The 26,818-nt window shown below is 41.6% G+C and overlaps 1 non-coding gene across 1 annotated transcript; it reads right to left on the bottom strand.

Moving 5' to 3' along the window:
• Positions 1-24,899: 24,899 nt before the first annotated feature.
• On the bottom strand, positions 24,900-24,971 carry trnac-gca (transfer RNA cysteine (anticodon GCA)). The gene has a single exon. It is a non-coding gene; the product is annotated as a tRNA-Cys (tRNA).
• Positions 24,972-26,818: the final 1,847 nt, after the last annotated feature.

The following is a 26,818-nucleotide window of genomic DNA, read 5'->3' as shown; positions in this document are numbered from 1 at the left end:
TCATTAGACCACATGGCAATTCTGGTGGTTAAACATGTCCAGCCATGCAGAATCCCTTGGAAAGAACAAGACATAAAACCTCAAGGCCATAAGACATAAGAGCAGAATTAAGCCATCTGGCCTATCAAGTCTGTTCTACCATTCTATCATGGCTGATTTGTTATCCTTTTCAACCTCATTCTCCTGTCTTGGCCTCGAAACCTTTGTGCAATTGGATCCTTGATTTCCTCACTTGCAGACTCCAGTCAGATCAGATTGGCAACAACATCTCCTCAACAATCTCCACCAGCACAGATTCACCACAAAGACCATAAGACATAGGATCAGAATTAGGCCATTTGGCCCATCAAGTCTGTTTCACCATTCAATCATGACTGATGCTATTTTTCCCCTCCTCAGCCCCACTCCCCAGCCTTCTCCCCATTACCTTTCAAGCCATGTTCAATCAAGAACCTATCAATCTCTGCCTTAAATACACAGCAACCTGGCCTCCACAACAGTCCATGATAACAAATTCCACAAGCTCACCACAGTGTGGCTAAAGAAATTTCACTGCATTTCCGTCTAGGCCTTTCAACATTCGAAAGGTTTGAATGAGATCCCCCCCCCCCCCCCACCGCCATCCTTCTAAATTCCAACGAGCTTAGGCCCCTGCTCTACTCATTTTACACTTATGACTGTGTGGCTAAGCACAGTGTCAATGCCATATTCAAGTTTGCTGACAATACCACGGTTGTAGGCCGAATCAAAGTGGCTGATGAATCAGCATATAGGAGGGAGATTGAAAATCTGGCTGAGTGGTGCCAACAACAACAACCTCTCACTCAATGTCAGCAAGGCCAAGGGGCTGATTATTGACTTCAGGAGGGGGAAAACCAGAGGTCCATGAGCCTGTGCTAATTAGAGGATCAGAGCTGGAGAGGGTCAGCAACTTTAAATACATCAGTGTAAATACTTCAGAGGACTTGTCCTGGACTCAGCACGTAAGTGCAATTAAAAGAAAGCACAGCAGCGCCTCTACTTCCTTAGGAGTTTGCGAAGATTCGGCATGACATCTAAAACTATGAGAAACTTTTATAGATGTGTAGTGGAGAATATATTGACTGGCTACATCACAGCTTGGTATGGAAACACCAATGCTCTTGAATGGAAAAGCTCACAAAAAAGTAGTGGATGTGGCACAGCCTATCCTGGGTAAAGCACTCCCCACCAGTGAGCACATCAAAATGAAATGGTGTTGCAGGAAAGCAGCATCCATCATCAGGGAAGCCCACCACCCAGGCCACACTCTCTTCTCACTGCTGCCATCAGGAAGAAGGTACAGGAGCCTTAGGACTCACACCACCAGGATCAGGAACAGGTATTCCCTCTCAATCATCAGGCTCTTGAACCAAAGGAGATAACTTCATTCAACTTCACTTGCCCCAAACATTGAGCTGTTCCCACAACCTATAGACTCACTTTCAAGGACTCTTCATCTCATGTTCTTGATAGTTATTGGTTATTTATTTATTATTATTCTTTCTTTATGTATTTGCACTGTTTGTTCTCTTTAGCACACTGGGTGATGTCTTTCATTGATTCTGTTGTTATTCTATGAATTTATTGAGTATGCCCGCAAGAAAATGAATCTCAGGGTAGTATATTGTGACATATATCTACTTTAATAATACATTTACTTTGAACTTTGTTCTTTGTCGTCTCCCTGTAACTTTTGGTGAACCAATTCTTGCTCTTGTACCGTGTCCAGCAGATACTCAAAATTTGTGGGGTTTTTTTGGAAAGAATGGCATCATAGATTTGTGAATTTGCAGAGTTATTACAGAGTGAGACAAAACAGATGTAACCCTGAGGTTCGGCCAGCATACGGTTGTCTAGGGTAGGACAGCCTCTGGCCCAGCAAAACTGAGAAATCTTATTTGTGTGGATGCTGCATGATGCGTTGCCCAGTTACAAATCCAAACCACAAAATATCAGACAGTACACCATTTGCAATTAAACGACTGAACTTTATAAATCTTAATGTGACTATAGGCATAGTAAATAAAATAAAAGTAAAAGGGTCCATTTTAATGTAACAGTCTAAAGCGCATGTTGGAGCACGCAGAATCGTCCTCCGAGCATTACTGACCGTCGGGCCCTCGCTCTGAGTCATTGGCTAGCATATATTCCAAAGCCCCCATTATCTCTAGCCGTAACCCAAACATTGCTGCGACAGAGAAACCATTACCTTAGCAGTGAAACCTTACAGCGCGTTACACAGAGATCAAATGAAACTGGAACTAAACGATCAGAACTGGTATCAGGTTTATTATCAGTGATAAGTGTCCTGAAATTTGTTTCTTAGTGGCAGTACAATGCAAGACATAAAAATAAATTACCAGAAGCTACAAAAACAAACAGAATAAATTATGGATGTTCATTAGTTCAAAGATCTAAATAATAATCATAAATAGTTCCAAGTTACTAAGTGGAACTCCTATCGACCAAGATATGTGGAGAATGGCCATCCATGCACAAGAGAAGCCAGTGATGCTGGCAAATCTCAGTATCCAAGACGCCACCTCTTCAGCTAAATCTAAGCTGGTGAAATCATTTTTTCGCTATGCTCCCCGAATGTTCCCTGGGTGTAGGTTTATGAAGTGCAGGAATTCCCCTTCTCCTCTGAGGTCCCAAGCTTACCCTGATTCTCAGCCAGATATAACAACACAAGCCCATGGTTGTCACGACTAAAATGGCCATAGCATTGAGTAACTCAGCAAATAAAATGGTCGAGGAAAATGCTCTTTGGTGAGTTTAGCACACTCTGAGGACTTTGTTAATGAGTATCCTGTAGTCAGTTCTAACACTACCCTGTCAGTTAAAGGTTTGAAAGCACCATGGTTTTCAAGGGATATTAGAAACTTGGTTCGGAAAAAGAGGGATGTCTACAATAGATATAGGCAGCATGGAGTAAAGGAATTGCTTGAGGAATAGAAAGAATGTAAAAGGAATCTTAAGAAAAAGATTAGAAAAGCTAAAAGATGATACGAGGTTGGTTTGGCAAATAAGGTAAAAGCAAATCCAAAAGGTTTCTACAGTTATATTAAAAGCAAGAGGATAGTGAGAGATAACATTGGTCCCTTAGAGAATCAGGGTGGTCAGCTACATGTGGAGCCGAGGGAGATGGGAGAGATTTTGAACGATTTCTTCTCTTTGGTATTCACTAAGGAGAAGGATATTGAATTGCGTGCGGTGTGGGAAACAAGTAAGAAGTTATGGAACCTATGACAATTAAAGAGGTGGAAGTACTGGCAATTTTAAGAAATTTAAAAGTGGATAAATCTCCAGATCCTGACAGGATATTCCCCAGGACCTTGAGGGAAGTTTGTGTAGAAATAGCAGGAGCTCTGACGGAGATCTTTCAGATGTCATTAGAAACGTGAATTGTGCCGGAGGATTGGCGTATTGCTCATGTGGTTCCATTGTTTAAAAAGGGTTCTAGAAGTAAGCCTAGCAATTATAGACCTGTCAGTTTGACATCAGTGGAGGGTAAATTAATGGAAAGTATTCTTAGAGATAGTATTTATAATTATCTGGATAGACAGGATCTGATTAGGAGTAGCCAGCATGGATTTGTGCGTGGAAGGTCATGTTTGACAAACCTTACAGAATTTTTTGAAGAAGTTACGAGGAATGTTGACGAGGGTAAGGCAGTGGATGTAGTCTATATGGACTTCAGCAAGGCCTTTGACAAAGTTCCACATGTAAGGTTAGTTAAGAAGGTTCAGTCATTAGGTATTAATGTTGGAGTAATAAAATGGATTCAACAGTGGCTAGATGGGAGATGCCAGAGAGTAGTGGTGGATAATTGTTTATCGGGATGGAGGCCGGTGACTAGCGGGGTGCCTCAGGGATCTGTTTTGGGCCCAATGTTGTTTGTAATATACATTAATGATCTGGATGATGGGGTGGTAAATTGGATTAGTAAGTATGCCGATGATACTAAGGTAGGAGGTGTTGTGGATAATGAGGTGGGTTTTCAAAGCTTGCAGGGAGATTTATGCCAGTTAGAAGAATGGGCTGAACGTTGGCAGATGGAGTTTAATGCTGAGAATGTGAGGTTCTACATTTTGGCAGGAATAATCCAAATAGAACATACAGGGTAAATGGTAGGGCATTGAGGAATGCAGTGGAACAGAGAGATCTAGGAATAGCAGTGCATAGTTCCCTGAAGGTGGAGTCTCATGTAGAAAGGGTGGTGAAGAAGGCTTTTGGAACGCTGGCCTTTATAAATCAGAGCATTGAGTACAGAAGTTGGGATGTAATGTTAAAATTGTACAAGGCATTGGTAAGGCCAAATTTAGAATATTGTGTACAAGTCTGGTCACCGAATTATAGGAAAGATATCAATAAATTAGAGAGAGTGCAGAGATGATTTACTAGGACGTTACCTGGGTTTCAGCACTTAAGTTACAGAGAAAGGTTGAACAAGTTAGGTCTCTATTCATTGGAGCATAGAAGGATGAGGGGGGATTTGATCGAGGTATTTAAAATTTTGAGAGAGATAGATAGAGTTGACGTGAATAGGCTATTTCCATTGAGAGTAGGGGAGATTCAAACGAGAGGACATGATTTGAGAGTTAGGGGGCAAAAGTTTAAGGGAAACACGAGGGGATATTACTTTACTCAGAGAGTGATAGCTGTGTGGAATGAGCTTCCTGTAGAAGTAGTAGAGGCCAGTTCAATTGTGTCATTTATGGTAAAATTGGATAGGTATATGGACAGGAAAGGAGTGGAGGATTATGGGCTGAGTGCGGGTAGGTGGGACTAGGTGAGATTAAGAGTTTGGCACAGACTAGGAGGGCCGAGATGGCCTGTTTCCGTGCTGTGATTGTTATATGGTTATATGGTCAGGACATCAGACGTCAGCAGAGATTAATACTAATATTAGCTTTACTTGTCCTATGTATGTCAAAACATTGAAACATGCATTGAGTGGCCACTTTATTAGGTACACCTTATTTAAATTATTGTTGCATTCCTGCCAACTTGAACCAGTCTGTCCATTCTCCTCTGATCTAGAGAGTTGTACAAGGCCTTGGTGAGACCGCACCTAGAATATTGTGTGCAGTTTTGGTCCCCTAATCTGAGGAAAGACATTCTTGCCATAGAGGGAGTACAGAGAAGGTTCACTAGATTGATTCCTGGGATGTCAGGACTTTCATATGAAGAAAGACTGGATCGACTAGGCTTATACTCACTGGAATTTAAAAGATTGAGGGGGGATCTTATTGAAACGTATAAAATTCTAAAGGGATTGGACAGGCTAGATGCAGGAAGATTGTTTCCGATGTTGGAGAGGTCCAGAACGAGGGGTCACAGTTTAAGGATAAAGGGGAAGCCTTTTAGGACCGAGATGAGGAAAAACTTCTTCACACAGAGAGTGGTGAATCTGTGGAATTCTCTGCCACAGGAGACAGTTGAGGCCAGTTCATTGGCTATATCTAAAAGGAATTTAGATATGGCCTTTGTGGCTAAAGGGATCAAGGGGTATGGAGAGAAAGCAGGTACAGGGTTCTGAGTTGGATGATCAGCCATGATCAAACTGAATGGTGGTGCAGGCTTGAAGGGCTGAATGGCCTACTCCTGCACCTATTTTCTATGTTTCTATCTCTCTCATTAATAAGACATTTTCACCTACAGAACTGCCACTCACAGGATATTTTCTGTTTCTCACCCCATTCTCTGTAAACTCTAGAGACATGAAAATCCCAGATCAGCAGCTTCTGAGATACTCAGACCACCCCATTTGGCACCAGAATCATTGCACAGTCAAAGCCAATTAGATCACTTTTCTTCCCCATTCTGATGTTTGGTTTGAACAACAACTGAACCTCTTGATCATGTCTGCATGCTTTTAAACATTGAGTTGCTACCACATGATTGTTAATTAGATATTTGCATCAACAAGCAGGTGTATAGGTGTACCTAATAAAGAGGCTACTGAACATACCTTCAAATGTGCTGTTCCCGGTAATGACCAACAGAGACCAAGGATGTGCTGAGGTTAGCCCACAAGTATCACCATGATTCCTGTGGCAACAGAGCGTTCCCACAACTGCCTAACCCTAACCTGTACATCTTTGAAATGTGGGAGGTCCTTTTAAACAGTGAGAAAAACAGTAAGTTAGTATAATGTGCTTCCAGCATTACTGAGGCTGTTCAGCAATCATCGTGGTGTGGTGCCTTCAGTTCCAGTTAATATTGATGCAGTTGGTTGCGGCATTCCATAATTACTGATGTAATTTGATGTGTATCTGATACTGGGCAAAGGTAGCTGGGTATTGAATTGCACAAATGCTGTAATATAGCCCGGAAAGGATCTCTAAAATGACCTACTTTGGTAGCACTTCAAACTCGGGTGCAAAGCCATCCGTTTTCTAGGTTTCCATATTTTCTTATGTCATAGAAGGATGCTTGGTTTATCGAGTCTATGCAGCTGTCTGAATTACCCTATTCACTCCACCAGCTCATCAATGACCCTCAGATTCTACAGTACACTCATCTCCATCATTATCATTATGAGCCATGTCTTATTATCCCATGAACATGATTGTTCTTGGCAGTTTTTCTTCTGCAGAAGTGGTTTGCCATTACCTTCCTCTAAGCAGGGTGACTCCAGCCATTATCAATACTCATCAGAGATGGTCTGCCTGGTGTCAGTGGTCACATAACCAGGACTTGGGATCTGCACCAGCTGCTCCCATGGCTTCACGTGATGCTGATCGGAGGGCTAAACAGGATCTACACCTTGCCCAAGGGTGACCTGCATTCTAGCGGAGGGAAGGAGCTCCTTACACCTCCTTTGCTAGAGACTTATCTCCACCTCCACCAATCCCAGATTGCTGTTTGTAAATATATACCAGTTCCACAAACTAAAAAAAAATCAATGAAATTCTTGACTTCAGAAATCACCTGCTTGATAGGGACACAATTCTTCCTGGATCTAACTCAACGTGTAGACTTAAAGGTTTCTATATAGCAACTTCCAAAATCTTCAAAATCAATTAGTCTCAGTACTGTATGTTTCCAATTGGCAAGAGGTATAGCCAAAATTGGCCTCTCCTCTTTTGAGCAGTTAACACTGTATCAGTGCAGGTCGCAAAGCAAAATCAGCCAAAGGTGTTTTGCATTCCACAGAGCAATCCATCTGGCTTCAACCAAGACCACTTTCAATTTCATGCCTGCAAAATAAAAGCTCGGGCGAAGTGCAACAACAAAACAAAATTAATTTTCAAAATGCTGTTGCCTCCCTCCAGCATGCAACAACAAGAAAATATTACAATTAGTTAAATTTCCACAATCCATTTTGCTGTCCTTACCTGATGAAGGGTCCCAGCCTGAAATGTTGACTCTTTATTCCTTTCCATAGATGCTGCCTGACCCACTGAGTTCCTCCAGCGTTTTGTATTTATTGCAATCCCCATAGCAGGTACTACGATATCAAAAGGAACACAGCTGATGGAGAGAAATTATTTCCGCTGCTTAAGGAGTCTAGGATTAAGTATAGTTTAAAAATCAGGATCAAGTGTTCAGAAAAACTTACACCAGGTGGCAGAACTTTGTCACATGTAAAGGGCTTTTACCGATGGTAATTAATACTGGATAGATTGTTCATGTAAACCCCAGGATGGAAAAATTTTGAAACCAAAGGAATTAAAGGATAAGTAGAAAAATAAACTGGGTCTGCAGTGTTAAATCACAGATTAGCCATGGTTTTGCTTAATAATGAAGCTGTATCTATGGACTCAGTGATAGCCTCCTCTCAGTCACAAACTTCAAATTGATTGATAGAACTGCAACCCAGGGCCATTGGAAGAGAATGCATTTCAGATTAACACCTGCTTTCCCATTCTTTACAGAAAGGCCCTGGCAGGATATATAATCTATTTCAAAATTCACCTCAGTTCTATCTCCTTTGATGTGATACACTTCACAATGGCAGATTTGGCAGTGTTTTTATGAGGTGGGTAACCCCAGCCATTATCATTATTCAATACTTGGAAGATCTCCCCATGATTGCCTTGGTTTCCTCTGGGTTCTCACATTTCCTCCCACTTTGCAAAGATGTAAGGGTTAGGGGTAGCAAATTTTTGGGCATGCTATGTTGGACCCAGAGACATAGTGAGACTTGCAGGCTGCACCCAGTGCAATCCTCGGACTGTATGAGTCGTTGAAGCAAATGACGTATTTCACTGTATGTTTCGCTGTTTCAATGTACAAGTGATAAATAAAACTAATACTTAAATCTTTCATCTGTTACTGGGACCTGTGCCAACCAACTGGCAAGGACATCTTCAATCTCTCACTGCTGCAGTCGGAGGTTCCCACCTGCTTCAAAAGGGCAACAATCATACTAGTATCTAGGAAGAGCAGGGTGAACTACCTCAACGACTATCGCCCAGAAGCATTATACCTATTATGATGAAGTGCTTTGAGAAGTTAGTCATGGCTAGAATCCATTCCCGCCTGAGCAAGGACCTGGACCAGTTGCAAGTTGCCTATCACCACAAAAGATCAACAGCAGATGCTATCTCAGTGGCTGTGCGCTCAGCTTCAGATCACATGGAAAATACCTACATCAGGCTATTGTTTATTGACTACAGCTCAACGTTGGACACAATCATACCATCAGTTTTAATCAACAAGCTCCATAACCTGAGCCTCTGTACTTCCCTCTGCTACTGGATCCTTGACCTCCTCACCAAGAGACCACAGTCTGTGTAACATCTCCTCCTCAATGATGATCAACACTGGCGCACCTCAAGGACGTGTGTTCAACCAACTACTCTACTATCTCTACACCCACGTCTGTGTGGCTAGGCTCAGCTTAAACTCCATCTATAAATTTGCTGACAACACAACTATTAGCAGAATTTCAAATAGTGATGAGGAGGCATACTGAAGCGAGATAGATCAGTTGGTTGAGTCGTGTCACAACAACAGTCTGCACTCAAAGCCAGTAACACCAAGGAATTGATTGTGGTCTTCAGGATGGGGAAATTTACTGTACACACCAGTCCTCACCAAGAGATCATAAGTGGAAAGGATAAGCAGTTTCAAGCTCCTTGGTGCCAACATCTCTGAGGATCCATCCAGGGTACAACATATTGATGCATTTACAAAGAAGGCACAACAACAGCTATACTTCATTAGGAGTTTGGGGAGACTTGGTATGTCACCAAAGACACTTGCAAATTTCTACAATGTACCATAGACAGCATTCTAACTGGTATGGAGGACCACTGCACAGGATTGGAAAAAGCTGCAGAAAGCAGCAAGCTCCATCATGGGCACTAGCTTCCCCAGCATCCAGGACACCTTCAAAAGGCGCATCCTTCATGAAGGTCCCCGTCACCCAGGACATACCCTCTTGTCATTGCTGTCATCAAGGAGGAGGTACAGGAGCCTGAAGACACACAGTCAACATCTCAGGAACAGCTTCTTCCCCTACGCCATCAGATTTTGAGATGGACAATGAACCCATGAACACTTCCTCAGTATTTTTTTCTTTACACTCTTTTTGCTGATTTATTATATTTTATACATATTGTAATTTATAGTTTTTATTTTTTATTTTATAGTTTTTATTGTGAAATGTACTGCTGACACACAAATTTCACAATATATGCCAGTGATATGAAACTGACTGATTCTGCTTGACTCCTTCTTTCAGTAAGCTATGTAAAGTACTGGATTTTCAAATTCTGCAAACTGCACATTTAATAATTCACCAGCAAATGGAAAAATAAAGAAAACTAAAACTTTATTCTCAATTCCAGATGCAATAAGAGCTGCCTTTTCATCTTGCCCATCTACAAGTTGAGGATATTCTTGGAGAATTAGTTCCTGAGGCTATACACTGACTTTCCAGTGCACTGCACTGCCATTTCCTTCGTTTTCTAGATGAGTTGCCTTGTCAAAACGCTATTCATTCTCATCCCAATTGCTCAACAAGAATCACACTCTTACACAGAGAAAATCTTCCTTCGCATATGGCCAAATAAAATTTCCCGGAAGGGCATTGGTCACATTGCACATCTGCGTTAACTTTTGGCTGCAAAGTTACAAGTTTATTTTTGAGAAAGAAGCAAAAATAAATGATGGAGATACTCAGCAGAATCTGTGATTAGGAGATCAGAACTAATGATCTGATGAAAATTCAATCAATTAAAGCATTAGCTCTCCTTCTCTTGTTTGTAGAACTGCTGAGAATTAGAGCACTTGATGTTTTTAAAGACCATAAGACCTGATTTAGGCATTCAGCCCATGAAGTCTACTCCACCATTCGTTCATAGCTGATTACTTTACCTCTCAACCTCATTCTCCTGAACGTGACTAGAGGTGTGCCACAGGGGACGTTACCGGCTCTGTTATTGCTTGTCATTTGTATCAACCATCCAGATGATGTAGTAGTAAACTGGATCTGCAATTTTGTGGATGACACCAAGATTGAGGACATAGCAGACAGTGAGGAAGACCATCAAATCTTGCAGAAGTAACTGGACAAGGTGGAAAAATTGGCTTCATCAGGACTGATGAAGGGTCTTGGCCCAAAAAGTTGATTGCTATTTTCTCTTACAAAGATGTTGTCTGACCCCATGAGCACACCAACTTATTTTAATTTCATCCCAGGCCTATTGACTCCCCTAATCCAAACTCCAAATTTCTACCACTGATCTACAGGAAGGGTACAATTTATAGTGACCAATTAATCTACTGACCTGCCTAAGGAACTCAGAAGGCCAAGGGAAAATCCACACTGGTAATTTTAATATTATATTATGATTCAATTTCTATCACTTGGGAAAATAGTGGATTTAATTTAAATTCCATGAAATTTGCAGTTTTCCTTCCGGTAGCTCTATATATCTGAGTAATTTTGAATTTACATGATTGGGTTGAAAATGAGAACCAGCAACCAAGCAAACACAGATTCCACAACACCTGGAGTACCTCAAAGACAAACTATGTTGTCCAAAATACAGTCTGTGGAGTCCAACACTGACAACCATAAGACATAGGAGCAGAATTGGGCCCTTTGGCCCGTAGAGTCTGCACTGCCATTCAATCATGGCTGATCCTTTTCTCTTCCCCCCCACCCAACCCCATTTCCTGGCCTTCTCCCCATAACCTTTGATGCTGTAACCAATCAATAATCTATCAAAGCTCTGCCTTAAATACACCCAACAACCTGGCCTCCACAGCTGCTTGTGGTAACAAATTTCACAAATTCACCATCCTCTGGCTAAAGAAATTTCTCCGCATCTCTATCCTAAGGCTGTACCCTCTTGTCCTAGAACTTTCCCCACTCCCTACGGGAAACATCCTTTACACATTTACTCTGTCTAGGCCTTTCAACATTTAAAATGTTTCAATGAGATCTCCCCCCCACCATCCTTCTGAATTCCAGGGAGTACAGACATAGACCCATCAAACAATCCTCATACAATAACCCTCTTATTCCAGGAATCATCCTTGTGAACCTCCTTTGGACCATCTCCAATGCCAGCACATCATTTCTTAGATGAGGAGCCCAAAACAATTCACAATACTCAAGGTGAGGCCTCACCAGTGCTTTATAAAGCCTTAGCATCACATCCCTGCTCTTGTATTCAACACCTTTTCAAATGAGTGCTAACATTTGCATTTGCCATCCTCACCACCAACTCTACTTGCAAGTTAACCTTTAGGGTATCCTGCACAAGGACTCCTAAGTCCCTTTCCATCTCAGATTTTTGGATTTTCTCCCCATTTAGAAAATAGCCTTCACATTTTTTTTCTACTGCATGACCATGCCTTTTCCAACATTGTATTTCATGCAATTTTGATGGATATGTTCATGACTTTTAATTTTTAAGGCTTTTAATTAAAATGTTGGAAAGAATCCACACAATATAATTAATGCATGGAGTGGCCCATGTGTGAATTATTTACAATTGCAGTATTCATAATTGAACACTAATGTTGGGAGACACTGTGCCTGACAAGGTTATTGCAGCTCAACAAAACCATTTAATATTATTGGCTGCGCTGTAACCTGAACGATTTTCAAAGCACAGTGTTCGTTTCCCATATGAGCAAACAACAAGGGCATGCCAGGTTGTTCATCATTTCATCTTTCCCAGATGAGCGGGATGTTTAAACCACAGCCTTTCTGATTCAGCTCAGAGTTCTGTTACTCCGGATATGATTCTGTGGCCGTGAAACCAGATCATAAGACTGTAAGTCCATAAGACATAGGAGCAGAATTAGGCTATTTGGCCCATCAAGTCTGCTCTGCTATTCCATCATGGTTGATTTATTTTCCCTCTCATCCTATTCGTCTGCCTTCTCCCCATAACGTTTGACACCCTGACTAATCAAGAACCTGTCAAATTCTGTTTTAAGTATACCTGTATGGTTCCCAAATAGCTCCCTGTCCACAAGCATATTCATTTCAAAACTCATGTGTTTGTCATTGTCATGGTCCAGCAGGGATCACTTGTTCCTGAATACAAGAGAAAAGGAGCAAGACAGTGACACAGCGAGTGGAGCTGCTTCTTCACACATCAAGTGATTCGGGTTCAATCCTGAACTCAACTGCTGATTGTGTGGAATATGCCGTATTCTCACTTGGGTACTCCCGTTACTCCCACATCTCAAAGACATGCAGGCAGGTTGGCTAAACAGACACTCTAAATTACCTTTAATGTACTACTGACCGGCAGATTCTGAGAGGAGCTGATGGCAAAATCCACAATTGATTGTGAGTTCGGATTTACAAATCAGAAGGAGGTTATATGATAGACCTTCTTCTGAGAAGCATAGCATTTTATCAGGTGGTAGATCAAGTTCCTTGGCATTTTTTGATACCATTTCACTTGGATTTGCAGTTTGATAAGTTGGGTCAAACATAATGGGTATGTACTTACTTAATGGGTGTGATAATGTACTTATTGGGTATGATCTGCTTGTGATTCAGGCCACACACAAATCTCTCCTTTAATGCAAAAAATAGTTGTCAACTAGTTCATTTTTCCCAGGTAGATAGCCTCCAAACTGACAATAGAAACATTGATTTCTCTAGCTTCCAAGTATTTCTCTCCCTCCCCTTATCTCTTTTTTCATTCCTCATTCTGACTCCCCCCCCCCCCCACTTTACCTCTTCTCTTCTCCTCACCTGTCTAATATCTCCCTCTGGTGCCCCTCCTCCTTACCTCTTTCCCATGGTCTACTTTCCTCTCCTATCAGATTTCATCCCTCCAGCCCTTTACCACCTTTCACTGGCAAGCTTCTGATATCAGCTTTCAGCTTTCTGCTCTGATAGTAGAAACACATTCTCCACGGCATAGCTTGCTGCTGATCATTTAGAAAATGCAGTGACAATATCAGGAGCAGTAAGCCTCTTTGACACACACAGCAGTGGGAAATTGATGAGACGGTTTAAGTGCTTGGTCTGATCTGATGTTTGCAGTGAGGTGCAGAACAAGCTAGAAGCATCTGCACTGGGCAAATGTTAAAGGATTTCCTTTTCCACATAAGACTTAGAGCCAGATATTCATTAGGAGACTCTTTATTTACATGACACGAAGAGCCATCTTTCCGGAAAGCAATGACTCCGCTTACAATCAGTACACACGCCCTCTTTATGGTTGGTTCTGACAGGTATGGTTTGGTATATTTGGTATCGGCCTAAGCACGCTAGAGGGAAAACACCTAAATCACTTAGCATCGTGCTGTACAGTTGCAAACTACAGAGCAACACCATGTAATCTTCCGTCTACAGCAGTGGGGCAAAAAGCAGCCCCCACAATCTTCTGCTCATCCAGGCCTTAAACAATACAGACACACAATTCTATAGTCTCACAAAGGTATTTACCCCAGTTGGCCAAAATCCTCCACAGCAAATAAACATAACAAGAGAGAAGTGGACTTAGAATGGCCCACTGAGAAGACACAGGTCAACAAAGTTCAAGATATCACACAGATGTCAAAATGCAACCTTTTAATAAAATTACTTAAGATGCTGAATGAGTAATTGCTTTGGATGTATGGTGATAACAACTTTTCAAGGAGACGAAAGCCATGAAGCACATGCACCCCTAGGAACAAGATTTGGAGATTCTGGAGATCAAGGCTTGGAGATCGGAGACCTGTCATCAGCGAGTCCTGAAGCCAATATCCGAAAGCTGAGGCTCAATGGCCAAAGCCCTGTGTCTGCAGGTCAGACAGGGGATGTCAGAGGCCCAATGTCTGCAAGATTGCAAGTCCACAGGAGGCTGAAGGTCCAGAAGAATCCGATCTTGGGATAGGGAGAGTGTGTGTGTGTGTGTGTGTGTGTGTGTGTGTGTGTGTGTGTGTGTGTGTGTGTGTGTGTGTGTGTGTGTGTGTGTGTGTGTGTGTGTGTGTGTGTGTGTGTGAGAGAGAGAGAGAGAGGGAGAGAGAGAGACAGTGGGTGGGAGGAAAGATAGGGGCTTGTTTTATTGCTGTTGTTCTGTTTGTTGTTTGTGTCGTTCTGCTAAATATTGCGGGCATACAATGTTGGCAGCAGAATGTGTGGTAAGGGATATGTGCTGCTCCCCCCACCCCCTTAGGTTGTGTCAGTTAAGGCAAATGGTGCATTTCACTCTACATTATGAGCAAGTGAATCTGAATCTGATATATACTCAAACGACATTTTACGATGTCTTATTAAACTTAATGACCAGGCTCAGCATGTATCGATGCGATAGGGCCCAGCCCTAGAGTGAGGAATAACCCACTGTTTGGATGATTTAAACACCGGGCCAGGTGTATTGAAAAGGCAGGGTGTCGGGACGAGAGGCAATAGTTGAGCCAGTCCTGCTCACTGATTTCCTCCCCTCTTCGCCGCACTGAGGCTGAGGCGATGGGCCTGCTCCGGCTGCACTGAGCTTTGCATCTGGTGGCTCCACGACGTTTACTCCACTACGTGCTGAACTGAGGCTGGAGCTATGGGCCTGTTCCAGCTGCTCCGGCCTTCATGTCTGAGGACTCACTGTCACTCTAAGTGCTATTTGTTTCCTTTTAATGTTAGCACAATTTGTTTTTTCCTCTTTCTATGAACATTGGGTGTTTGCTTTTTTTAATGGGTTCTTTTGGCTTTCTTGTTTCATGGCTGCCTGTTAGGAGATGAATCTCAAGGTTGTATAATGTTTCCATAGTGTACATAGTGTAGTAAGTGTACTTGAACTTTGAACATAATTACAAGGGGTGATTGATAAGTTTGTGGCCTAGGGTAGAAGGAGTCAATTTTAAAAAACCTAGCACATTTATTTTTCAACATAGTCCCCTCCTACATTTACACACTTAGTCCAGCAGTCGTGGAGCATACGGATCTTGAACCTCCAGAAAGTGTCTGCAGCAGAGGTGATTGATAGGTTCATGGCCTAAGGTAGAGGGAGATGAGTTATACAGCTAAGCTGGATGAACTCAGCAGGTCGGGCAGCATCCGTTGAAATAAGCAGTCAACATTTCGGGCCAAGACCCTTCGTCAGGTCTCGGCCCGATACGTTGACTGCTCATTTCAACAGATGCTGCCCGACCTGCTGAGTTCATCCAGCTTGTTTGTACGTGTTGATTTGACCACAGCATCTGCAGTGTACTTTGTGTGAGTTATACAGCTCTCATTACATGCATATGCAGTTCAACTCGTTGAGTGATTGTGCAGAAAATATGGTTAATAACTCATCAGGGGTGATTGATAAGTTTGTGGCCTAAAGTAGAAGGAGATGAGTTATTAACTTCAAACTTTCTGTATAATCACTCAGAGTTGAACTGCACGTGCATGTAATGAGAGCTGTATAACTCATCTCCTTCTACCTTAGGCCACGAACTTATCAATCACCCCTCTGTGGACACTTTCTGGAGGTCCAAGATCCATATGCTCCATGACCGCTGGACTGAGTGTGTAAATGTAGGAGGGGACTATGTTGAAAAATAAATCTGGTAGGTTTTCTAAAATTGACTCCTTCTACCTGAGGCCACGAACCTATCAATCACCCCTCATAAATGATTGCAAGTGCACTGTGACTTCAGATGTTAGCTTTTGTTAGTAAGTCATTCTAAGTGTCATTAAACTGTTTTCTTCTATATGAAGAGTCGTGTAGGGTGTCTGTTTCTGAACAAAGTGACTGCTTCATAGATATTCAGTCTGCTAGCCATAAGTTTGCAACAAGTCTTCAGAAATAAAAATACGAAGAGTTTCTGCTTTGTAAGTACTCCTCTTAAATAAGCTTCACATCAATACATTCGAAAGACAATAAAAAGGGAGCAGTTGATATGGAGAGGACTGTGACTCATAGAGTTATTTACAGCAGAAGTTATTAATTCTACTGCCATGGATTCACTTCACATTAAACTACACTAACTTAAAACTCTTCCTACTCATCATCCGTTCCAGCACAGGGAACCGGCAGTGGTTTGCTGCTCTAAATGACAAATAGTCTTGAAGCATTGTGCTAGTGAATTAAAGCACCTGTCAGTTGTACAGAAACCCAACATCAATGCAAGGAATCTTTGCTGATCAAATTTACATTAGGCCTGTCACTTCAAATCTCCAAGCGAATGTTTAGCGTCTGCCTGCTAAGTGTTTGAGAAAGATTGAGGATTTTGTTCCTGTAATGCACCCACTCTTGCAGGCAGGATCAGAACCAACAACTCCAGCTCGCTGATTATCAACAGTGGCACAACTCAAGGATGTGTGCTTAACCCACTGCTCTACTCTCTCTACACCCATGACTGTGCAGTTAGGCACAGCTCAAAAGCAATCTATCAATTTGCTGATGACACATCTATCGTTAGCAGAATTTCAGATGATGATGAGAAGGCATACAGAAGCGAGATAGACCAGCTGGTTGGGTGCTGTCGCGGCAACAATCTTCAGTATCAATTGATTGTGGACTTCAGAAAGGGTAAGACAGTAGACAATAGGTGCAGAAGTAGACCATTCGGCCCTTCGAGCCTGCACCGCCATTTTGAGATCATGGCTGATCATCTACTATCGAGGGAACACATGCCAGGGATCAGAATTGGAAAGGTGAGAAATTTCATTTTCTTGGGTGTCAGCATCTCTGAACCTAACATATTGATGCAGTTACAAAGAAGACATGCCAGCAACTATATTTCATTCAAAGTTTGAGGAGATTTGGTATATCAGCAAAGACCCTTGCAAATTTGTACGGATGTACCATGGAGAGCATCCTAACTGGCCACATCACCATCTGGTATGGGGGGAGGGTGGTGGGTGACAGTGCATGGGACTGAAAGGAGCTGCAGAAAGCTGTACATTCAGTCAGCTCCATCATGGGCACTAGCCTCCCCAGCATCCAGGACATCATTAAGGAGTGATGCCTCAGAAAGGACCCCCATCACCCAGAACATGCCCTCTCCTCATTGCTACCATCAGGGTGGAGGTACAGAGGCCCAGGCACTGTAGCTTTTTGATCAGAACTGTAGGAATGATGGTATTAAATGCTGAGCTGTTCTCAATGAACAGCATCTTAACTTATGTATTTGTATTATCCAGGTGATCCAAGGCTACGTAGAGAGCCAGTGAGATTGTGGCTGCCTTAGACCTATTGTGGCAATAAGTAATAGAGTAAAGAAGCCTGAAGGCACACACTCAGTGATTCAGGAACAGCTTTTTCCCCATCTACCATGCAATTTTTGAATGGACATTGAATCCATGAACACTACCTTACTACTTTGTTTTCCTCTCTTTTTGCACTACCATTTAATTTAACTTTTTCGGTAGATATATACTTGCCATAATTTCCATACGTACACTTACTATAATTTACAGTGTTTATTATTATGTATCGCAATCTACTGTTGCCGCATAACAATAAATTTGGTAATACCAGTGACATTAAATTTGATTCTGATTCTATTGATTCTAAACCAGAACCACAAGCCTTCCCTTGCATTATTTGTTCTACAGCAAAATATCACATTGTAATGGAACAGTGATTTATGACAGAATCATCAGACAAAATGTGTGACCTTTATATTAGCCGACGGACATTGCTAAAAACTGGATGTAATTTTAATGGCATCGAGCACAATTTACTGTCGAGTAACTTTGGCTCATATGATGTTCAGTACCTGCTGTGAGGAGAGACAAGGCAACCACATTAAATTTAGATACTGTCAGTTTAAATTATTTTAATTCCATTTCACTTTCCTCCCCCGCCACCTTATTCTAAGGTTTAAATCAACATTGAATTGCAGTTACGCAATAATCTATGACAAATGCTATGCATGGCCTCACAGTGCTTAACCGACTCACGTGCCCCACCTCCTGATTAACGCGACACTCCACGGCTGGGGTTGGAACTTGTATTTGCATTGTGAGTGTGGCAGCAAACTGTGGTGTCCGCACATGGTCCAATTAAGCGCAGGGCAACAAAGCTCCCAACTCCTCCGCATATGGCAGTGTTTCATCCCTCTCTGAGACTAGCAGTCAGCCATCGAAGGAGAGCTATGTCACTACAACCCTTATATCTTGTTAAATGATAATTAAATGAGTTTTTAACTCTGTTTGTCACACTTACTGATGAATAGTTTTATGTGTGGAGTCTCATTCCCTTAGAGTAACTTGGAAGTTCTAATCGTCACATTAAATTTTTGCCTTTATTTATTTATTGTTTTATTTTATTTATCGAGATACAGTGCAGACTAGGCCCATCTGTCCCTTCAAGCTGCACCGTTCGGTGATCCCCGAATTTAATCCAGCCTAATCACGAGACAATTTACGATGACCACTTAACCAACCAGCCAGTACGTGTTTGGACTGTGGGAGAAAACCAGAGCACCTGGAGGAAACCCATGCGGTCAGAGGGAGAATGTACAGACTCCTTACAGGCAGCAGTGGGAATTGAACCTGGGTCATTGGTACCGTAAAGCAGTATGCTAACCAGTGTGCTGCCTTGTTGTTGTGTTTAGAGAATTTCTGTTTCTAAATACTGTATATTCCATGTGTACATCGCACTGTTGATTTTGTAAATAAAATATTATTCAAATAAAACACTGCTTTTGACTTCTTGGTTCATTGAAAGGAGAATCCTGTAAACCGATTGGCTGTTTAGTTAGCCTGATGACCGCACGGTTATCAGTTGCCACGGAACTCCTGGCTGACAAGAGAGAGCAGCCTCCTTTGGAAATGGGGAACGCCGTACAACAGAGCTGGTTAATTCAAAGTTACCTGTTTGTTACATCTCTTCCCCACTCTAAGCGGGTCTGGTTTTATGAGAATAACTAGGAGACTGAGGAATTAAATGATCTCAAACTAGGAACAACCCAAATCGGAAACTCCATTGGAAAAGGCACCTTTTTACAGACTCCTGAAGGCAGAGATCCACCTAAAAACTCCTGACTCAGAGTACAGGTGGATGCTGGAAAAATGCATAAGGCCAGGAGCTTGCTGTACTCATGAAGTGTGTAGGCTCTTTATTGCTGTCAAAAACATCTACACTAAGATAAGAACCAAGAATGGATGTGAGGTGGCAAGGGCAGAGAGGATATCAAAGCTCACTGGAAGCAACACTTCACAATTATCATCCCTGCGTCCCTCCCCATGATGTGAACCCCTTTGACCGCATCGCACACTGCTTCACTGCTTAAGCTTTTCCATCACTCATGAACAAGGTCATAGCCCAATTAAAAGATAAGCAGGCCTCAGAAACAGATGGCAATCTATTGAAGTTCTGAGATTCATTAGCGAAGAACTTCCATTCCCAGTCATCACCCAAATCTGGGAAGAGGACAATACTTCAGGAGACACCAGAAGTACTGGAATCAAAGCCACCTTCAAGATAGGAAACTAGTATGACTATGGTAACTACAGAGGGCTCTTCCTGGAGTCAGTCGCAGGGAAAGGCACACGGGTGTTCTTCACTGACTGACGCACAGCACCCTAAATCATAGTATGGATTCTGCCTTTCTAGAGACCATTAAGGGCATCCATCCAAGAAGGCAGTATCCATCATTAAGGACACTCACCACTGGAGACATGCCTCTTCTCATTACTACCATTAGGGACTAGGTAAAGAAGCCTGAAGACTGACACTCAACACTTTAGGAATAGCTTCTCCTTCTCCACCATCAGATTTTTGAATGGTCCGTGAACCATTACTCACTACTCCTTTTCGGCATTATTTATCTTATTTGCAGTAATAGTAATGAGTACTTCAGGCCAGTGGGGGGTGCCAGAGAGTGTCGGGCTCCAAGGTTTTTTGAGCACTCGGTTAATTGCTGCTTAACGAGCGTCATTAATCATTTAGAGTTCCTTGTGCTTTTCTCGTAATGTGGTCTCCTTGTGTGTTCTAACTAAGTTGTTAAGTTTACTTTGGTATGTTCGTGTTTTCTGTGTTACATGTATAATTAACTGGTAAGTGGTTGCCCATTTAGCGCTAAGTATGGGGTCCTAGTCAGGAGATCAGCAGTTTCTGAGATACTCAAACTACCCTGTCTGGCAGCAACAATCATTCCACGGTCAAGGTCACTTAGATCACATTTTTTTCCCGATTCTGATGTTTGACCTAAACAACAAATGAACCTCTTTATCATGTCTACGTGTTTTTAAGCATTGAGTTGCTGACACATGATTGGCTGATTAGATATTTGTGTTAACGAGCTGGTGTACAGATGTACCTAATGTTGTGGTCACTAGGTGTATAGTCAAGCCCGAATGGAGTGTGACTTCGAGAGAAACTTAGTTTTCTTCTCATAGACTTATTGCTCCTATACTTCAAGATGGCACTTCCCAAGGACAGTACATTCTGCAGCAGTGGAGCATCGATGACAGAAATGAATGCTTATGATGAAGGATTGGATGCTAATCGATACCCAGAACCGTATGACTGAATGGCCAATTCCCTGAGCAGTGACTATTCCCTCGGGGTGCATATTATTCTATCACCTTAATCATTCATCTGATTTCAGCAGTTACTACCATTAAGAACGTGACACCGGCAATATTCTCTTCAGCCTAACTCCCATCCAATTTGCTTATTAGTCATCCAGGCCTTTAACAGCCTAAAGTTTGTGACTCATTTTAATTCCTAAAGAGCTCTGCAATTTATAATTGTCATATCTCTGAGAACATTTCGTAATGAAAGTTATAAAAAGCACCCTAATCAGCACTTCCATCTTTCTGTGCCTTCGTAGTAGCATTTCAACTTCAGATCTCAACAGGTGTTTCTAATAAAAGGTGTATTTCATACAAGGACATATTCTAATTGCAGCTTTCAAGCTCCTTCAGAACTTCTTGCTCACTTTTCTCTACAGCTGTGAACTATCCAGATATAAAGCAACCGCAGATTTCAATGTTTCCTCATCTTTTAAAAAAATATCTTGACAGATGTGTCCCATTGACAGATCAGTCAAGAGGCAATAAATCAGGAAAGTACCATGTGTTAATATAATCCTCACAGTCTGCAGTAATCTCGAAATTAGTCAGATGTTGATGGAATACAGCTGCCTCCTGCAATGAACTGTTTCCAATTTACCCTAAGTTCCATTATTTTGTCAGGAATTTTCTTGGAAATTAGCAATTTGATATCAAGCTGAGAGAGGTAACAATTGGGGGGCTTGATGTCAAGTAATGTTTGATAATGCTCTTTATTGTACAGCACCTAATGAGGCCCTTCAGTCAATCACATCCATGTCAACCTTTGCACCTATCAAATGAAATCCCATTTGTCCTTTATTGGGTCTGTCATGTCCTCTGGCTCAGCTGTCCAAGCACCAGTCTACATGCCCCTTAACGATATCTGCATCCACCACCTCCTCTGGCAGCACATTCCAGATATTGGTCACCCTCTGTGGGAGATGTTGGCCATCCACTTGTGAAGTGGTTGTTATGTCTCACCGATCTGCAGATCTGTGCAGCAGGAACATCATCCCAACAGAAAGAGGTAAGGAACAAAGCAGATGAGAAAACATAGCCATCCCAAATGTGGCTGGGGTTTCAGAGAAACTCAGAAGGATTTTCAACACGCACCAAATCCTGGTTCTTCAGACCTACAGACAAACTCAGACAAAAACTCCTCCACCCCAAGGATCCAACACCCAAACATAAACAGAGTAATATAGTACATGCTATCCGATGCAATGAGAACTGCACAATTGGTGAGATAAGGATAAGGGGCACTCTTTTAATGATAATAATATGCACATTTTGGACAGGGAGGACAGGTGGTTTGAAAGAGGAGTTATAGAAGCCATCTTTGTCAAATTGGAAAATCCATCCCTGAACAGAGGGGTTGGAGTACAACACCACCTATCAGCTACTTACAATGCAGTCCTAACGTCTCTACCCCAGTGTCTCCACAACAGTTCATACTTCCATTCATGCAAAGATGAGACTGATGACCCTCACAAGGAAATCCTCTTGCATTTGTACAGAGCCCTGGTGAGACCACACCTGGAGTATTGTGTACAGTTTTGGTCTCCAGGGTTAAGGAAGGACATCCTGGCTGTAGAGGAAGTGCAGCATAGATTCACGAGGTTAACTCTTGGGATGTCTGGACTGTCTTATGCAGAGAGGTTAGAGAGACTGGGCTTGTACATGCTGGAATTAAGGAGATTGAGAGGCGATCTGATTGAAACATATAAGATTATTAAGGGATTGGACAAGTTAGAGGCAGGAAATATGTTCCAGATGCTGGGAGAGTCCAGTATCAGAGGGCATGGTTTGAGAATAAGGGGTAGGTCATTTAGGACAGAGTTAAGGAAAAACTTCTCCCAGAGAGTTGTGGGGGTCTGGAATGCACTGCCTCGGAAGGCAGTGGAGGCCAATTCTCTGGATGCTTTCAAGAAGGAACTAGATAGGTATCTTATGGATAGGGGAATCAAGGGATATGGGGACAAGGCAGGAACGGGGTATTGATAGTAGTGATCAGCCATGATCTCAAAATGGCAGTGCAGGCTTGAAGGGCCAAATGGTCTACTTCTTCACCTATTGTCTATACCTCTATGACTCTTAATGACCCCCATGTGACCAGGGAACTACCCACCATGGATCAGAACTGAAGGAGCCTCTTGGATGAGTGGCGAAACATCTTCTAGACAGCACAGCAAGTCCAGTGGCCTTGATTTACTACTGCTTAATATTCAATGACCTGGATGACTGAGAACCTTCATTTCACCAAATGAGAAAGGAAATGAACAGTGAAAGAAAGGAGAGGAACCAGAGGAAATGGTGGGTTCAGATCTAGGGCAGGGGAAATTTGGAGAATGATTGGCTTGACAATCCAGGCAAGGGGAGGAAGTGGGATTAGCATAGATGACTGCCTAATAATCATCAGGGATGTGAAAGGCTGAGGACCTCTATGCTGTGTGAGTCTGAATATACCAAATAGTTCATTAAATGAAGTTAGCTTTCTGATGATCTCCACCTTAGTGGCAAAAATGGTGAATATGCTCTGCAACTTTATTTAATTTTATTTTTTATTTAGGCAACAGGACGGCAACAGGCCCATCTGGTCCGAGCAAGCCCGTGACACTCAATTACATCCATGTGACCAATTAACCTACTAACCCATATGTCTTTGGGATGTAGCACCCAGAGAAAATCTTAATGTTATCACGGTCTCTTTACAGACAGCGACAGAATTGAACCCAGGTCGTTGCCACTGTAATAGCATTATGCCAACTGCTATGCTAAGGTAAATGTGAAGTGAGTAGAGGAGAGGGTATTAAAAAGATTATCGTATCAGATTTACAAAGTCCAGGAAAACTTTACACTCTACAATGATCCCAGACCAGCGTACTGCGTGGGCAGAGGAAAAATAGAGAGAGCACAGAGGAGATTTACTGGAACATTACCTGAGTTTCAGCACCTAAGTTACAGAGAAAGTTGGAACAAGTTAGGTCTTTATTCTTTGGAGCGTAGAAGGTTGAGGGGGGACTTGATAGAGGTATTTAAAATTATGAGGGGGATAGATAGAGTTGACGTGGATAGGCTTTTTCCACTGAGAGTAGGGGAGATTCAAACAAGAGGACATGATTTGAGAGTTAAGGGGCAAAAGTTTAAGGGTAACACGAGGAGGAACTTCTTTACTCAGAGAGTGGTAGCTGTGTGGAACAAGCTTCCAGTAGAAGTGGTAGATGCAGGTTCAATATTGTCATTTTTTTTAAAATTGGATAGGTATATGGACAGGAAAGGAATGGAGGGTTATGGGCTGAGTGTAGGTCGATGGGACTAGGTGAGAGTAAGCATTCGGCATGGACTAGAAGGGCTGAGATGGCCTGTTTCCGTGCTGTAGTTGTTAAATGAAAGGTGAGTTGCACCAGCCAAATCCAAGGATGAAACTCAGTTATCCTAATTTCCTTCTACCTGATCATGAGAAACTCGGATGACTGATTCTGTGGGAGTGGATAGGATCTGATTAGGCCATCAGAGATAGAAGTGAAGGAATGGCTGAAGAGCTGCAGAAATATCATCACAAAGAGAGTGCTGACTGTGTGGGAGCCTGCAGGTCTAGCAGGGCTTTGCAACATGCAGGTTCTACACAGATTTCCAGTAAGGAAAACACTGGTTCCCCAATGAACACCATTAATGGACAAGCAGGTAGATCATTGGGGACTCAGCTGATAACCAAAAAAGGTTCAGGCAGAAGATCTTTAATGTAAACTTTATTTTTTAACCACAGAAAAATTAAATCAGAACAGAAGCACCCACTAAATTCTTTTTCAAGCTTTATTTCTTTACTTAGAAATACAGCACTGTAACAGGTCCAACAAGCCGTTGAAACACAGTTACGCCTACGTGACCAGTTAACTTAGTAACCTGTAATCTATGAATTTGGGAGAAACCCAGAGTACCTGGAAGAAACCAATGCCACCCAAAAAACAGGGGGCACCTGGATTTGAACCAGGGACCTCTTGATCTGCAGTCAAATGCTCTACCACTGAGCTATACCCCCATGTACATAATTTATGGCTTACTTTTTCCAGGAAATGAGCAGTAAGTTCATAGAAAGAAATTATCAAATGTAAAGCATTGTTGACAATTTCAATGGCATGATCTATAATTTATTGATCTAAACTTTAATTCACTTAGAAAGAAACTGTTCAATACTGCAAAAATCAACATCACATTGAAAGGATTCCAAGGCAAAGTTCCCATCTTCTATTTGAATTCATGAACACCAACAAATATAATCATTTTGATTTTCTTTTACTGAAAGAAGACAATGAACGTAGAGAGCTGAGTGTATCTTTAATATTTGATTTCTTCAGATAATAGTAACTTCCCCGATGCAAGCTCTCCCGACCCTTGTGCAGTAATAGTCAATTCTTACAAAATCTAAACACATACTAAATCGAAATCATGCACCAGATGTTAAGTGAGATTTTTATTTAAGAACTCAAAAATTACATAGGTCACAGTAACTCAAAATGCCTTGTGTGGATTCATCTTGTTGATACAATGTCACATTGATCTTGAGAAACTGAACACATTTGCATATGTAAATTAGATTAGTTACTAAATACTTCGGAGAACCATGTGCTTTTAGTCAAGCATGGAAGATGATCAAAAGAACAAATTGTCTCTTGGACTATTTTTATCTTGAAATTAGGTTATTTCTGTACATAGCTTTGTCTACCCTCACATGAAGCTCTTAAATATTTTAAACATTATTAAATGTAATAAATTGTTACATAAACAATTAACTTAGATACAGATCCTAACCCATATGTTTTGGTCTTGTCCTTGTTTACAAAATTACTGGAAAGATATTTTCAGTATTATTTCAAGAGTTTTGAATATTAATATCCAACCGCATCCTTTTACTGCAATATTTGGTTTACCAATGGTGGATAATAGTTGTCTATCCTCTTCATCCCGACAAATGATTGCATTTGTTACACTAATGGCTAGAAGATCTATTCTATTGAATTGGAAAGAAATTAATCCTCCAACTATATTTCAGTGGTTTTCTCAAACCATTTCTTGTTTGAGCTTAGAAAAAATTAGAAGTGTTGTTTTTGACCCTTCAGTTAAATTTGAAGAAACTTGGAGACCATTTATTCAACATTTTCATATGAGTTGAATTGTCTTGTCCTAAACCTTACTTTTATTATCCTTAATTGTTTGGATGGAGGTTCGGAGTTATTGGCACTACTGTAGATGTACTTAACATTATTCAATGGCCCATGTTGGTTCGTGTTTTTTTTTTCTCTTTTTTTTCTCTGGGGTCTTTTTTTTTCTTTTTATTTCTTTGTTCATCAATGTTATGAGTTTGGGAGGTTATATATTTTATTATTATATGAATGTCTATTTAAACTATTAATTATGTACTCTCAAACACTTTGTATTCACGTTTCATTTATGTTTGTTTAAAATTAATAAAAAGATTTAAAAAGAAAAGAAAGAAAGATGCAGATCCTGAGGACTGGTTCTTCTTAGAGGTGGGTTTCAGAAAGATTCATAAAGAAGGAGGGTAGATGTAGAGAAAAGCTTTGGAATTCTGTAACTTAATTCATTAAAGGTGAATGACATGAACATCAGAAGTAAACTGAAAGGAGGTGATGGCGATGTGTGTAAAGCAGGCAGCAATGGGCTCAGGTTTTGGAGGTGGTGAGGCACAGACAGCAGGGTGGATGGAAAGGGAATCACAGCATCCATATAACTGAACATCAAATAGACAGATGACGATGGCTTGAACAGTCACATTAAATGGCTTCTCGCTGCTAGACCAGCTGGGTCTTTTCCACCAAGTTTGGAGGCACACTAAGCAAATGAGACTTAATTCAGCCCTTCACCAAT

Source organism: Hypanus sabinus, chromosome 9, assembly GCF_030144855.1.
Source record: "Hypanus sabinus isolate sHypSab1 chromosome 9, sHypSab1.hap1, whole genome shotgun sequence".
Classification (NCBI taxonomy): domain Eukaryota; kingdom Metazoa; phylum Chordata; class Chondrichthyes; order Myliobatiformes; family Dasyatidae; genus Hypanus; species Hypanus sabinus.
Note: the sequence above shows the minus strand (reverse complement) of the source record. Positions and strands in the feature narration are given on the sequence as shown.